Raw genomic sequence first — 13,408 nt, 5'->3', positions numbered from 1 at the left:
GTAAAATCCTGAAGCACTTTTCCATTTTGTATTTAAGTCTAGGCAAAATCAATTAGTGACATGTTTGATTGCATGCATTATACAAAGTACTAAATATGTTTGATACTGACCATTCTCTTATAGAATCTGTCTTACTAGCTTTCAGATAGTTATCTTAAATCCTGCATTCTTACCTAGTGTAGGATTCCTTACCACAAGGAAGATGGTCACATCTTCTGAACAGAAACTGCTATTCAACTTGGTTTCTACCCTATTTCCACTCTCAAATTCCACAAATTTACATACGAGGAAATAGCAAACAATTTTTATTTTTTATTTTAGAGATATAATTTCTTGTTTGATTGTTTAGGGGTTTTTTTTGGTATAATTTTTATGATCAAAATTTATTCCCATTAACATGTTTCAATGTATTGGACGTCTTGGACTCAGAATCTTCTAATGTTCTACACTTCTCAAATTTAGTGGGAATGGGTATCATCCAGAAAACTAGTAAAAATTACATTTCCAGCCCCTACCCAGAGAGACCAGGGGGTCTGTGTTTTTGGTAAGCATCCCTGACTTATCATAAAATCATTCCTTCTGATTTTTATGCCATCTAAAAACTCAATTTCTTTGCTTGTATCACAGATAGTAAAAAGTATTTTCAGTAGGATATGGCTAAGGGTAAAGCTTTCTGCCACGTCATGAAACTTGCTCCAGGATTAACAATGATCTTCAATTAGTACTCTTTGGTTTCAGTTTTTCAATCACTTCACAGGCTAACTAACCCTATTGTCATTTTCATAAATCGCTGTCATTTTCATAAACAGTGCTGTCATATACACAATGGGCAAATTTATTAACTTATTCATCTTATGTTGTTTCTGATAAGAAAGTATTTCATAGTATCACTTATCTAAGTCATTTAACTTGAATGTCTCTAACTTGAATGACTTCACAGGAAGGTTTTTCTCTTAATCCCTAACATAAAAGGGGTGTGGTAAGGAGAATTGAAAGAAACCCAACAGTAGTATTTTCAGAAACTGAAGCCCAGAGGCGGATTTAACAGAGGGAGCACTGGGCGTGTGCCCTGGGCCCCGACTTCTGAAGGGTCCTGCAAAACTCCAACTCTACTATTTTTCCTAATGTAAGGGGCCCAATATTTTCTTCTATGCCCAGGGCCTCAACTGACCTTAATCTGCCTATGCTGAAGCCCAAAGTTTAATAGCATAATAGTGAAAGATTCTCCCAAGAACTGGCAGCTAGCTGGTCGGCCAAGAGGGCAGAACCCGTTTGCAGTGCTAGCAGTGGTGGGAAAGTCACCATTATTGTCCCACTATTTTATATTATTTTTATTGTCTAGAGTTATTTTAAGACTATACCTATAACTTTATAAAGTAGAAAATAGATTTTTAACAAATATTCTGCTCTTCAAAGCAGTCCCCCTTGAAAAATGAGAGGCTACTCTTTGGGGCTAAGCCTTCAGACTCAGTCCGTAGTGCCAGTGGGCATGCAGGTCATGCCTCTGTAGGCACCCCCATCGACTAAGATGAGGAAGATCATATGCAGTGTACAAAGTACCACTATTGTCCACTATGCTCCTTCCTCAGAGTGTGAATGGAGTTAGTCTGGAGGCGGAATAATGAGATATTCAACTATATAGTTTAGGTCCCCAAACCTTTTCTTTATTTAATTTGCCTTCTTAGCTTTCTAAGAGCCTTTCAGTATACCATTTACTCTTTAAGATATGCTTGTGCAACTTTAATAGATATGCATCTGAGATTTTCTCAGATTTGCCATATATGACAATCACTCCATTCTCAAATGGAGCTCAAGGCTGGACCTAGTCACACCTGTGAGACACTATTTTCCAGACCCGTTTTCCACTGTGCTTTTCTATCAACCTCTCAAGAGCTTCAGCACATCAAAAAAATTTTAGGGTGTCTCCACCCAACCAAATGTCCAAAACTGAACTTAGCTACTTTCCTTTTAGCATGGTTATTTCCCTTGAAACTTTAACAATTTACAAGGCAAGAAAGATCTAGCAGGTTGTTTTCATAAGATAATGAGCCTTCACAGTACCTTTAAAACCACATTCAGACATGGGCACCTGCTTTATCTACTCACAGTACTGATCCTAGCACTTTACGCTGTAAGAAAAAGCTACTCCAACCAATAATACAAGTCTTAGTGAGACTTTGGATAGGTTTCAGCACTGTCCCAATAGACTTTCTGTGGTAATGACTTTTCTATTATCTATACTGTCCAATAACAGTAGTTATGGGATACCTAGTGTTTTAAATGTGGTTACTGTTCCCCTGGCCAGGTAGCTCAGTAGATTAAAGCATCCTCCTAATAGGCCAAGGTTGTAGGTTCAATCCCAGTCAAGGCTCATATAAGAATTAACCAATGAATGCATAAATAAATGAAACAAGTTCAGTTTCTCTCTCTCTCTCTCTCTCTCTCTCTCCTTTCTTCTTCTCTCTCCCTCAATATCAATCAATAAATAAAATTTAACTGTGGCTAGTATGAATGGCTAAATTTTTATTTTGTTATATTTTAATTCTATTTAAAGTAGCCACATGTACCCAGTCGCTACTATATTGAGCAGCATATGTCTAGCTAATAATGTTGGTTCTAACATTAAACTTTTATTAAACCCATTTTTTAAGCCAGAGTGGTCCTGGAGAAAGATTTGGAGATTAAATTTATTGTAAGAATCCTGTTTCAAGGCTTTGATCTCTGGCTGGAGTCCAAGAGCCAGAGTTTGATACACAATAAAGTTGTAGTCGAAATCTAATAAAGTTGAAAGGGTCAACTTTATTGACATCTACTAATTCTTTTGAGAAACAAGGAGCCTCTTCAATTCTTATTATGAGCAGCTGTCATATGTCTAGAATGCCATTCATCAGTATGTATAATTTAAACACTTACCATGGTCTAAATGTTTGAAAGGGCTCAAATGATTGATAAAACATAGTCACTCTCCTTAGGAGTTTATAAACTACACTGAAAGAAAAACATAAATAGGTAGGAAAGAGTTAGAGTGAGACATGAAGCAATTAGAGAGAGACCAAGCAATATGCTCAATTCACTTTTATTGGCTGTGAACCCAATAAGACTTTCTTTTTGGAAGAGATTACAGTAATCTGCTTTGGGTAGTTTGTAAAAGTTAGTGGAAAAGGTAGAACAGTAGTCAGGGTTTGACTGTTAGGTTTTAATTTGGACAAATAGAGAGAAAAGAAAATGTATATTAGAAAGCATTTGAAAAGCAGGTTAGATATTTTAAGTTGGGAGATTTGACCAAAGACTTCAAAAACCAAAGGTTTGTGGGTTTGATATGGTGGATTAAAAAAGTCATTGGCTACTTTCACTCAAGGCAAAAGCATTAGTAAAGCAGTAGTATAGGAAAATAGTTTTGGCACCTCCCTGGATGGATAGCAGTGGTAAGAAACTGCGGGTGTGGAAAGTCTGAGGAGCCCGCTGTCATAAGCAGGCAGAGGGTGATGAGGAGGTACGCAGAGTGGTGACAGTGAGAACAGAAAGATGGGCTGTGAAGCTGTTTTCACATCATTCCCAGCTATATATGGATCGAAAGATGAACAACCCTTCATATCGTCACACTTCACATTTAAAAAGCACTAAGGGATTACTTTCTTTGAAAAGAAGTTTAGGACTATAAAATATTCTCTTCACACCTCTTTGTAAAAACTAAAACTCTTTCCTTAGCAACTTGCTCCTTCCTAATGTGATCACAAAATTTCACAACCCTGTTGATCAGTTGATCAGTTGTTGAAATACATACTGCTCACAAAAATTAGGGGATATTTCAAGATAAATAGGAAGCGATAAAATATCCTCTAATTTTTGTGAGCAGTATATGTAATAGTGCACAGTTTAGGTCACCAAGGCTCATCTAGACAAGGAAATAATGGATACAGAAATCAGGAGGTAAATGCTGCCCCGCTTGAAATCGGAGGGCTCTTTTAGAGTTCCCCTTTCAAGGTTACCTACAGCATGGGGCAACCAAGAAAAGCTAACACTTGTAGATACTATGTAGTAAACTGGCTGTAAGTTTTAAAATCCTATGAGCATAAGCCATCCTAGGCAGCTTTCTATATAAAATCAACTCTTTCCAAAGTTATTTTTCAAAGCTTTTTAATAATATTAAAGCTGAAGTTTTGCTGTTAGTATGGTGTTTACATGTTTCTTTGAGCATTTTTACATGTTGGAAATTTAAAATTTAAATGGATCAAAAAGGTGAAAATATTTTAGTTCTCATTTAGATAGTATATATATATATATTTTAGAGGTTATTGTCATGTTGAATATATATGTGTAATTATATGTTATATGTAGAGTACAACAAAAGTAGATTTATAGTTGTGAGTATGCAAAACACAGTTTATTCTCATATTATTATTTAGTAATTACTGTATTTTTTTGTATGAACAACTGTAAACTGACCCTTTGTCCCTTGTATGTATTTTTTATAATATAAATTATATATCATATAATCATTTCTGAGCTTTTATTTTAAAAATAATTTTTTTTGTCTCCTGTCCGCAGTGGCAATAAGTGATACAATGTCACTTATTTTAAGCATTTTCTATAAATGTCTAATATATTAGACATAAACATCTATTTCATATGAGAAACAAATATCTGAATGAGTATAATTACCCCAGTCTCAGAAATGGAAACTGCAGGATCAGAGTGGTTAAGTGCCTCGACCAGTGGCTCAGCCAGTAAATACCCCCACTTCCTTGCCTGAAAAGCAAGGATGATAATAATCCCTACCTCATGGGGTTAAATAAGTAAAACTTGCTCAGACTAGTGGTTGGCACATAGAAAGTATTATATAAGTTTGTTAAATAAAATATGAAAAGCAAGCTTGTATGACTCTTTTAGAGAAGTTAATATACATGAGAGAGACTTTCCAAAGGGGTTATTTATACTTTAATCCTCAATCATCTTCAGACCTGTCAAAAAAAAAAAAAGACAGCAGTGAGCCTGCTATTAACCAAAGAAGTTTCTCTACCTTTTACTGAGTGTCCATACATACCGTTGTAACTAAAACCGACATCATTGGGCTGGACTGCCTCAGTTCAAATGCTGGCACTGCCACTTGCCAGCTGTGTGACATTTAGCAACTTACATAGCCTTCCTGTGCTTCAGATAAAATTGTTAAGAAGACATTTAATCCTATAAATTATCAGGATTAAGTTAGTTTATATCTGTAAAATAGTTCCTGCTATGCAGTTGGTGCTAGGTATAGTCAGTAAGCATTTCTTTCTGATAAAGAGGTCCCCAGGGTAGAACACCGAGATTGCCTTCTAAAACTTACCATAAAAACATAGAAGGGTGAAATGTACATAGGGTGAAATTTCTTCCTTCCAAAATTTCCTGACACTTCCTTTTTGTATATTCCTGCCTGTGTCATTTTATGTGTTAGTAGTCAGTCAAGACTCTGCAAGAAGTTAGATTTCTGGCACTTTAGAAAGATTCCATTTTCTTAAAACCTCTATTTTCCAAGGCCAGGCTATAAAACAGGGTTGAATTTCTATTAGTATATACTGTTGCCTATTAGTAGTTCTGATTCTCTAGGTCCAAGTTAAACAGCCATTCATGATCTACTATGTAAAAGTTCCATTTTCTCAAAACTCCCCTGAGTTATTTTGATAATGGGTAATGGATCAGAGAGTAGAGCAGGGGTCCCCAAACTACGGCCCGCGGGCCACATGCGGCTCCCTGAGGCCATTTATCCAGCCCCCGCCGCACTTCCAGAAGGAGCACTTCTTTCATTGATGGTCAGTGAGAGGAGCATAGTTCCCATTGAAATACTGGTCAGTTTGTTGATTTAAATTTACTTGTTCTTTATTTTAAATATTGTATTTGTTCCTGTTTTGTTTTTTTACTTTAAAATAAGATATGTGCAGTGTGCATAGGGATTTGTTCATAGTTTTTTTTTATAGTCCGGCCCTCCAACAGTCTGAGGGACAGTGAACTGGCCCCCTGGAGTAGAGGATGGTGGGAAGAGCACTGGAATGAGAGTCTAGGAAACCAGGCCCTGCCTTGGATAAGCTTGTTAGCCATGGGCAATTCACTGCATCCTATCAGCAGTAGGGTTGGGCTGGATGAGGGTCTCCAGCCTGAGCTCACTGGAGCCAGAAGAAGCCAGGAATCAGCTGGAGGGGTGTTGCTCTTATTCATCTCACTTTTCATATTCTTGTCAAAATTCCCTTGAACAATAGATTGTGTCCCCCCTCCCCCCAAGATGATGGAAACCACAAGAGTGGCTGATCACTCAGATCATTCCCAGGGCTTGCATCTTCCTTGATTCATTCTCTGTCGACCGCACAACTGTGATCCAGAGCCATGACTCACTCAACTTGTCACTTTAGTTACTTAGTAATTTTTCCTACCATCACTTCAGCTTCTCAGTGTTTTACCTTTCTCCCAAAGCCTGGTTAGTTATTAAGATATTTGGATTTATTGAACAGGAAATTTCTTTCGGATAGAAAATGTGATGCTACCATTAGGAAGAAAGTGACCTTGCTTTGTGAGAACGAACAGGCGTTTTCACGTTGATAGAAACTACAGAACTATTTTGGGCTAAAGGTGGAACAAGAAAATGTTTGAAGTAAGTATTCATGGTTTCAGAAAAATCCTTTGATTCCGACAAACCGAAATCAAGAGCCTCTCCTTTTTCTCTTCACTCTGGTACATTCACTGCTGGGTTAATCATGGATTGGTGGAAGGCAAAATACAACCTTGTATAAAGTCATCCAAGCCTCGCTGCCTGGCGCATATGTGGCGATTGCCTGTTCTTTGTGCAGTCAACAGAAGCTCTTTCATACAAAGAAAAACCATGCAAAGTTTTAGAATGGCCTCACAGAAAAGATTCATTTAGAACCTGAGCTTTTTGTAGAGTGTGGTTCCTAATGACACATTATAGAAAATTTACAGTGAAAAAAAGCAACAAAGGAGATTTCAATTTCTTTGAATGCTTCAAATTTTCGGTTCTGAGGTTTAAAATGGAAAAAAAGATGTTAAAAGCAATAAAATTGGGGGGTTTATTTCCCAAATGCCTTATTTTTCCAGGCAACAAAAGCAAGCATAATATATGTACTCAGATTTATTGTCAGTTTTAGCATTCAGTTATGGCACACTTTGCATTCAAAGGCCACTGTACACCTGTTTTGACAACCATCACTTCAGTGATGCAGTAACACTCTGCAGGACGAAAAACACTGAAGCAGGAGTGTTTCTCCAGGTCTATAGGGAGTGCTGTTACATCGAGGAAGTCAGATGTATTAGAGCAGCATGAATTTCTAATCTGTTGCCATTATGGAAAGGACCACTGGCATATTGAATAATGTAGCTTTCAAAGCTAAGCAGAAAATGTGATTACAGACAATTTGATTGCTATTTTTAAAATAAATATTTTCAAAATCTTGAGATGCTTTATTTCATGTAATGCATAAAGTATGTAACAGTGGACTAGACCTAAATATCTTTCAGGACACGAAAGAGCTGATGATGTCAGCCCCATTTAGCTATGAAATAATAGAGGCATTAGTTTAAAATGGAATGGATGTCACAGTTGTGTGTGTGTTTCTTTCTTCAAAAAATAGGGGGGAAAGCAATAAAAAGAAATGATTTTTCCCACTCTGACATAAAAAAATAAATGAAGAATAATTATTTAGCATTATGCCACAATTCATCAAATGTTTAGCAATTACAGCCTTTTTCACAAATTATCTTTTTTTCTTCTGAACATTGCAGCACATGACAGCAATGTATTAAACCACTTTAGTGCTGTAAATAAATGGGCTAGTTTTTTGTTTTTATTTTTGACCGTATATAATAAAAGTGTTTGGTTTGGGTTGGGTTTTTTTTAATGTCAAATTCCTAATAAGGCCAAAAATAAGTGTTGTTTGTGGTTAGTTGTTAAGTTCCACTTAAGCCCTTTCTTTGCTCAAAACAGACTACTTTGAATGTAGTATTGATAAGCAGTTCAATGGACTCAGTATGTTAATGATTTGAGACTATCTTATAGTGCTGTAATAAAATATGTTTCCAAACCACAGCTCTCCTTAATAGTATTCAGGAAAGGAGCCAATTTAAAAATAACACTTTTTCTTTCTTATGCCAAGTAAGAAAATTCAAGATTCACTTTGTATATGGGGCTTGTATTTTTTCTTCAATCCTGGAGTTCATATGGATTGTGCCTCGCCCATGCACGGAGAAGTTAAAAACCTATAAAACTAGTTATATAATACACTGTAAGCAAACTCTGGGAGTTATTCAATCCAGTCTCTTAATTCTAGGCAGGAGTAAACTTAAACCATTTAAGATATGTGGTTTTCTATCTAAGAGCCAAGATTCCACAACTTTCCTTGGTAGCCTGTTTGTGTTTAATTAACCTTGTAACATTAAGTAAAATTGCACTAAGAGATTTAGATTTCTTCCAGGAAGTTCCTTATTAAAGTTAAACTAAAATCTCTTACTGCAATTTCAGTCTACTTTGTCTGCTTCAGACGTCTGAATGGTAGGGGAACAGTTGATTCAAGTATTTGACATTTATTAAGTCAATTCTGCAGTTGTGATTTACCTGGCCCAAATAACCCCAATTCTTTTAACCTTTTCGCAAAGGTCACACTTTTCAACTTTTCAATCAAATTAACTTCTTTTTTTTTCTTTTTTAATTTGTGATCTTATGGAATGCCTACCACACTGAGAGGCAGAGCTTGCAGACAGAGGTTGAAATTTCAGATTAATTTCTAATTTTTTCAAATAATTCTCTGCCCCCACATGGTCATATTATGATAAGCTCTTCAATAGCATCATTGACTGCTGACATATTTAGTTTTTGACCCATCGATCACTCCCACAATGTGTTTCTGTCTCTACTGGTCTCTGGCCAAGATTTCCCCCATCTTGTTTCCTAGGAACTCATTTCACATCCTGAAGGCAAACATCTGGAAAAGCCATCATGGTGTTATTCTTCAAGTCATCTTTTTTTCTGCTTGGGTACCCATTATATAAATAGTCCTTAGCAAATAAAGAAGGGGAAGAAAAATATAGTTATGTCTCATAATTGTCCTTGGACAAATAGATTCTAAGTGGGCCCATAAGTCAGACTCCCAGGGCCCTGGCAATGAGGTTCCAGTCACTCGCTTAACCTCCAAATTGTTAATAAAATATTTCCTGAAGTGTTGAGAGGGGAATTTGAGAAAATCTGCAATGAACCTGAATGAAAAAGAGTTGGGATCGCAAAGAATAAACAGCGAGTAAAAACAGAAGTCTGTTCAGGAGAAAAACCATGTACCTGAGGGTTCCATCGGCTGCCGCGTACTTCCTGCTTCCCGCCTCCCGCCGGCGGCCCCTCCCCCTTCTCCAACTCCACGCTTTTTGCTTGTGTCTCCTCCTCAACCAGGTCCAACCCATGTGCCCTCCTCACCCTTCTGTCCTAATTAATAATGATAACACTTCATATATCAAGTCTTGACTATAAATCAGGCCGAGCTGAGCACTTCACAGGTGTGGTTATTTCTCTCTCTTTCCTTCTCTGCCTCTTGACGTTAACACTCAAGACATGCCCTCCCAGTGGAAAAAAAAAAAAGTTTCTTGTTCCCTCTCACCCAGCCTTGTAAGCTCTTTATGGGAAAATGGGCCTAGACACCCTGAGAGCTTACTTGGTTTCATTGTCGAGACTTTCATGTGGAAATTATTGATAATAATATTATATATGCATGGCACATAGTAGAAGCTCAATAGCTATTTCTGCTCGAATGGATGAACTCATTTGTCCCTTCTGAAACCGTTATATTTTCTCCAGACAGTACAAGAGCATTATTGCTTTTTATGCTGACACTTCTAAACAGTTGTGTAGTCTTCTAAATTGATGCAAATATTTCAATATTTTAAAACAATTTCATGTCAAGTGTCATAAGTACTAAATGCATTTAGCCTGCTATAATACTTTCAATATTACTAAGTGAATTTGAGCTCTAAACTTATACTAATCTTGCAACCTTAACACTTATTCAACTTACTACTAATTATTTTTTAACCTGTACCACTAAATCAATATATATGACAATTAGTTATAATGCATAGTTGATCTTTTTATATAGTAACTTTTATTTATAAATAGAGCTATTTTATAGAGAAAATTTATCAGTAAAATTATAAGACTTCTAAAGAAATGTCTTGGGGGCAGGAGAAGCAATATGGATAAGTAATGTCTATTAAATACTGGCCCATATGACCAGTGTTGAATTTTTGTTTTATTACAGAATGATTCAGTCTTTGACTTGCTCTTTGCTTGATTTGTGCAAATAGATTATTAACACTAAAATGTTGCATTATAAACCCATTTAGTCATGGAATCATAGGAGAATTAGTCTAAAATGCTTTTCAGGAGAACAATGAACCAGTCTTATTTCAAGACACCACTTCCTTCATTATTCATTAACTGTTCTTATCTCGTGCATACGGGAACATTTTAAAGGCAGGTCTGTTTTTATGTTGTTGTTGTGTATTTTTTCCATTTCAGTTTTTTCCAGTTTGAAAGTTCTGAGTTCCTTTATGCAGACAAGCATTCCTATAAGCACATAATGTTTGTCTTCTTATATTATCCATTCATATACTTTTCTCTGCCAAGAGCAACATACACTCCATTGGAGAAAAGGCATGAAGTGCTGCAGGGTCTTTGACCATGTGGTACAGTTGTTAAAATAGTAGATTTCACCTTTCCTTTTTTTTTTTTTTTGATCTTTTAAAATATCACAAATGCCATAATAAGCCAGATAGCAGTTTTTTTCTTTTTCTCTTCACTTAAGAAATATATTTAGCATTTTGATAAATATATAATAACAAAATTGATAGTTGAACTTTTCAGAATTTAATGGAATGTACAAATCCCCCAGGGAAATCTAAGTACTATTTGACAGAAAGAGGATTTAACTCCTTTATGTAATTCAGGGTAGTAATCCCATTTTTGATAGGCAAGAAACTGTCTCAAATATGTGTTCTATTCCAAAAGCATTGTTAAAAATATTATATTCTTTAACATTTAAGAAGTTTATTTCATTCAAAATTTTGATTGCGATTTTAATAAAAATCATTCAATCCCTAAAACATTACACTATTAATATTTTTGCAATATCTAATCACAATCTCTGCTAACCAGCAGACATAAACAATGGTTTACCAAGTTGTGAGAAGACCATATTCTATACATTGTGAAACTTGATAATGCTCTAAATGAAAAATAAGTTCCTCTTCAGTTCTTAAGATGATAAATTTATATAAGGTATATTATTATTATGACTATCGGAAGACAAACAAAATTACTAGCGTTTAAAGTAATTTTTTTCGGCCCTGGCCAGTTGGCTCAGCGGTAGAGCGTCGGCCTGGCATGCGGGGGACCCGGGTTCGATTCCCGGCCAGGGCACATAGGAGAAGCGCCCATTTGCTTCTCCACCCCCACCCCCTCCTTCCTCTCTCTCTCTTCCCCTCCCGCAGCCAAGGCTCCATTGGAGCAAAGATGGCCCGGGCGCTGGGGATGGCTCCTTGGCCTCTGCCCCAGGCGCTAGAGTGGCTCTGGTCGCGGCAGAGCGACCCCCCGGAGGAGCAGAGCATCGCCCCCTGGTGGGCAGAGTGTCGCCCCTGGTGGGCGTGCCGGGTGGATCCCGGTCGGGCGCATGCGGGAGTCTGTCTGACTGTCTCTCCCAGTTTCCAGCTTCAGAAAAAAAAAAAAAAAGAAAAGAAAAAATAAAAATAAATTGCAAAGAAGAATAAAATATGTTTAAAGTAATTTTTTTCTATTGTGCCATATATATATATCATATAATTCTTGAAGAATTAGCAAGAAGAGGAGAATAATCAGACTTGACCATGTAACTATTATTCAGATTGAAAAAACTGCATGCTATTCTCATCTGTATGTATGGATCCCTTTGTCTCCTCTTCTAAGTAAATATATGCAATTATACACTTCTAAGTTAATTGTGTTTGTGTGTCTGAGACACTTACCACATTGTCAGAATATCATTGGCCAGCAAAGGCCAGTCCTCCACTGGGCAGATGCAAATTGGAACCTTTGGTTAACAGCGTCTGTGTTACCTGGGGTACTTTTTGTTTCTGTGGTTGTTTCTGCTTTCCCCAAAGCAGCCTCATTTCTAAATAGAGCAGCATGTGGGGCTAGGCTTTGTTTCCCGGCAAACAGCAGACACTGGTTCTCTGATGCTGCGCTTCACTGGGCGTTACACCCCACTAATCACATAGTTTTGGAGTGTCTTTATTGTGCTTCAGATCTGCTAGGTGCTATAATCCAGGAGCCTACAGTTCACTTGGGAAGATGAGGATTGCATACAGGAAACGTGGAAAATGTGAGACCATGGACGCTCCAGTTATCCAATTTGGTACCCTCCTTCGGTTGACCAGGGAACATGGTAGTCAGCTGCAGAAACTAACTGGTGGTGGCATCGGGGTCTTGAAAAGCAGTGTGAGTGGTCGGTACCGGGCTGGTTCTGGGGTAAGGCAGCCTGGACTTGGACCCTGCCTCGCCCCTCACTGGCTACATGTCACTGTGGGCAAATGACTTCACCTCCCTGTGCCCTACTCTCCTGCCTCTCATCTCTCTCTTGTTGGTGATAAGAATGAAGTGAGTCTGTCTGTCTGAAGTCCTCCAGCAAAACCAGTCAGTGTGCTTCATGTCACCTGTTTATTATCCAAGGAAGCCGCACATCTGCTTGTCTGGGTTTTCCTTCCATGGCTTGTCATTCTTCTTCTAGTTTCCAGTGTTCATGCTCCATAGGTCATTTTAAGAATGACTCTGGGCAATTATTGAACACCTATTCTTGCCAGGTCCCAAACACACACAGTTTCTGCCTTAATTCCCATAATCACATCAGGAGGCAGTGGTGCCACCTTTAGCTCATACGGGAGAAACTAGGGACTCAGAGGTAGGTTACACAGGTGGACAGCTGGGAGGTGATGAAGCAGGCAGACTAAGGTCCTTGTCCCCTCTGCATATCTGCTGAGTAAGGGGCTGCACCTCACACTTGGGTGGGCTCTGTAACTTTGCAATGAAAGCCTTCATTGAGCTTTTTGTTCTCTCCCTCTTCCCTGGGTAGTGTGTTCTGACATGTTTAGTGCCGCCAGTGCACACAACTGGCCAAGCAAGCCCAGACCACATTCGCAGTTTTGCACCCCTCTCCTTTTTTTTTTAACAAAATAAACTCACATTTTTTTCACGTTGCTGAAATAATATTTATCAGAATGAGTGGGCAGAAAAAAAGAGAGATCATAAAATTGAATGAAAAAGAGATAGATGGACTTGGAATTCTGGCTGGAAGACTTTGACAACTCACTTGATCACTAATTCTCAGTTTTCTTCTCAGGAAAAGAAAAAAAT

General features: G+C 37.6%; 1 protein-coding gene across 2 annotated transcripts in view; it reads left to right on the top strand.

The window, feature by feature from the left end:
• TOX (thymocyte selection associated high mobility group box) overlaps positions 1-13,408 on the top strand; it is a 322,056-nt gene that overhangs the window by 177,112 nt on the left and 131,536 nt on the right. The window lies entirely within an intron of this gene.

This window comes from Saccopteryx bilineata, chromosome 3 (genome assembly GCF_036850765.1).
Source record: "Saccopteryx bilineata isolate mSacBil1 chromosome 3, mSacBil1_pri_phased_curated, whole genome shotgun sequence".
Taxonomy (NCBI): Eukaryota; Metazoa; Chordata; class Mammalia; order Chiroptera; family Emballonuridae; genus Saccopteryx; species Saccopteryx bilineata.
The sequence above is the reverse complement of the archived record's forward strand: the minus strand, read 5'-3'. Positions and strand labels throughout refer to the sequence as shown.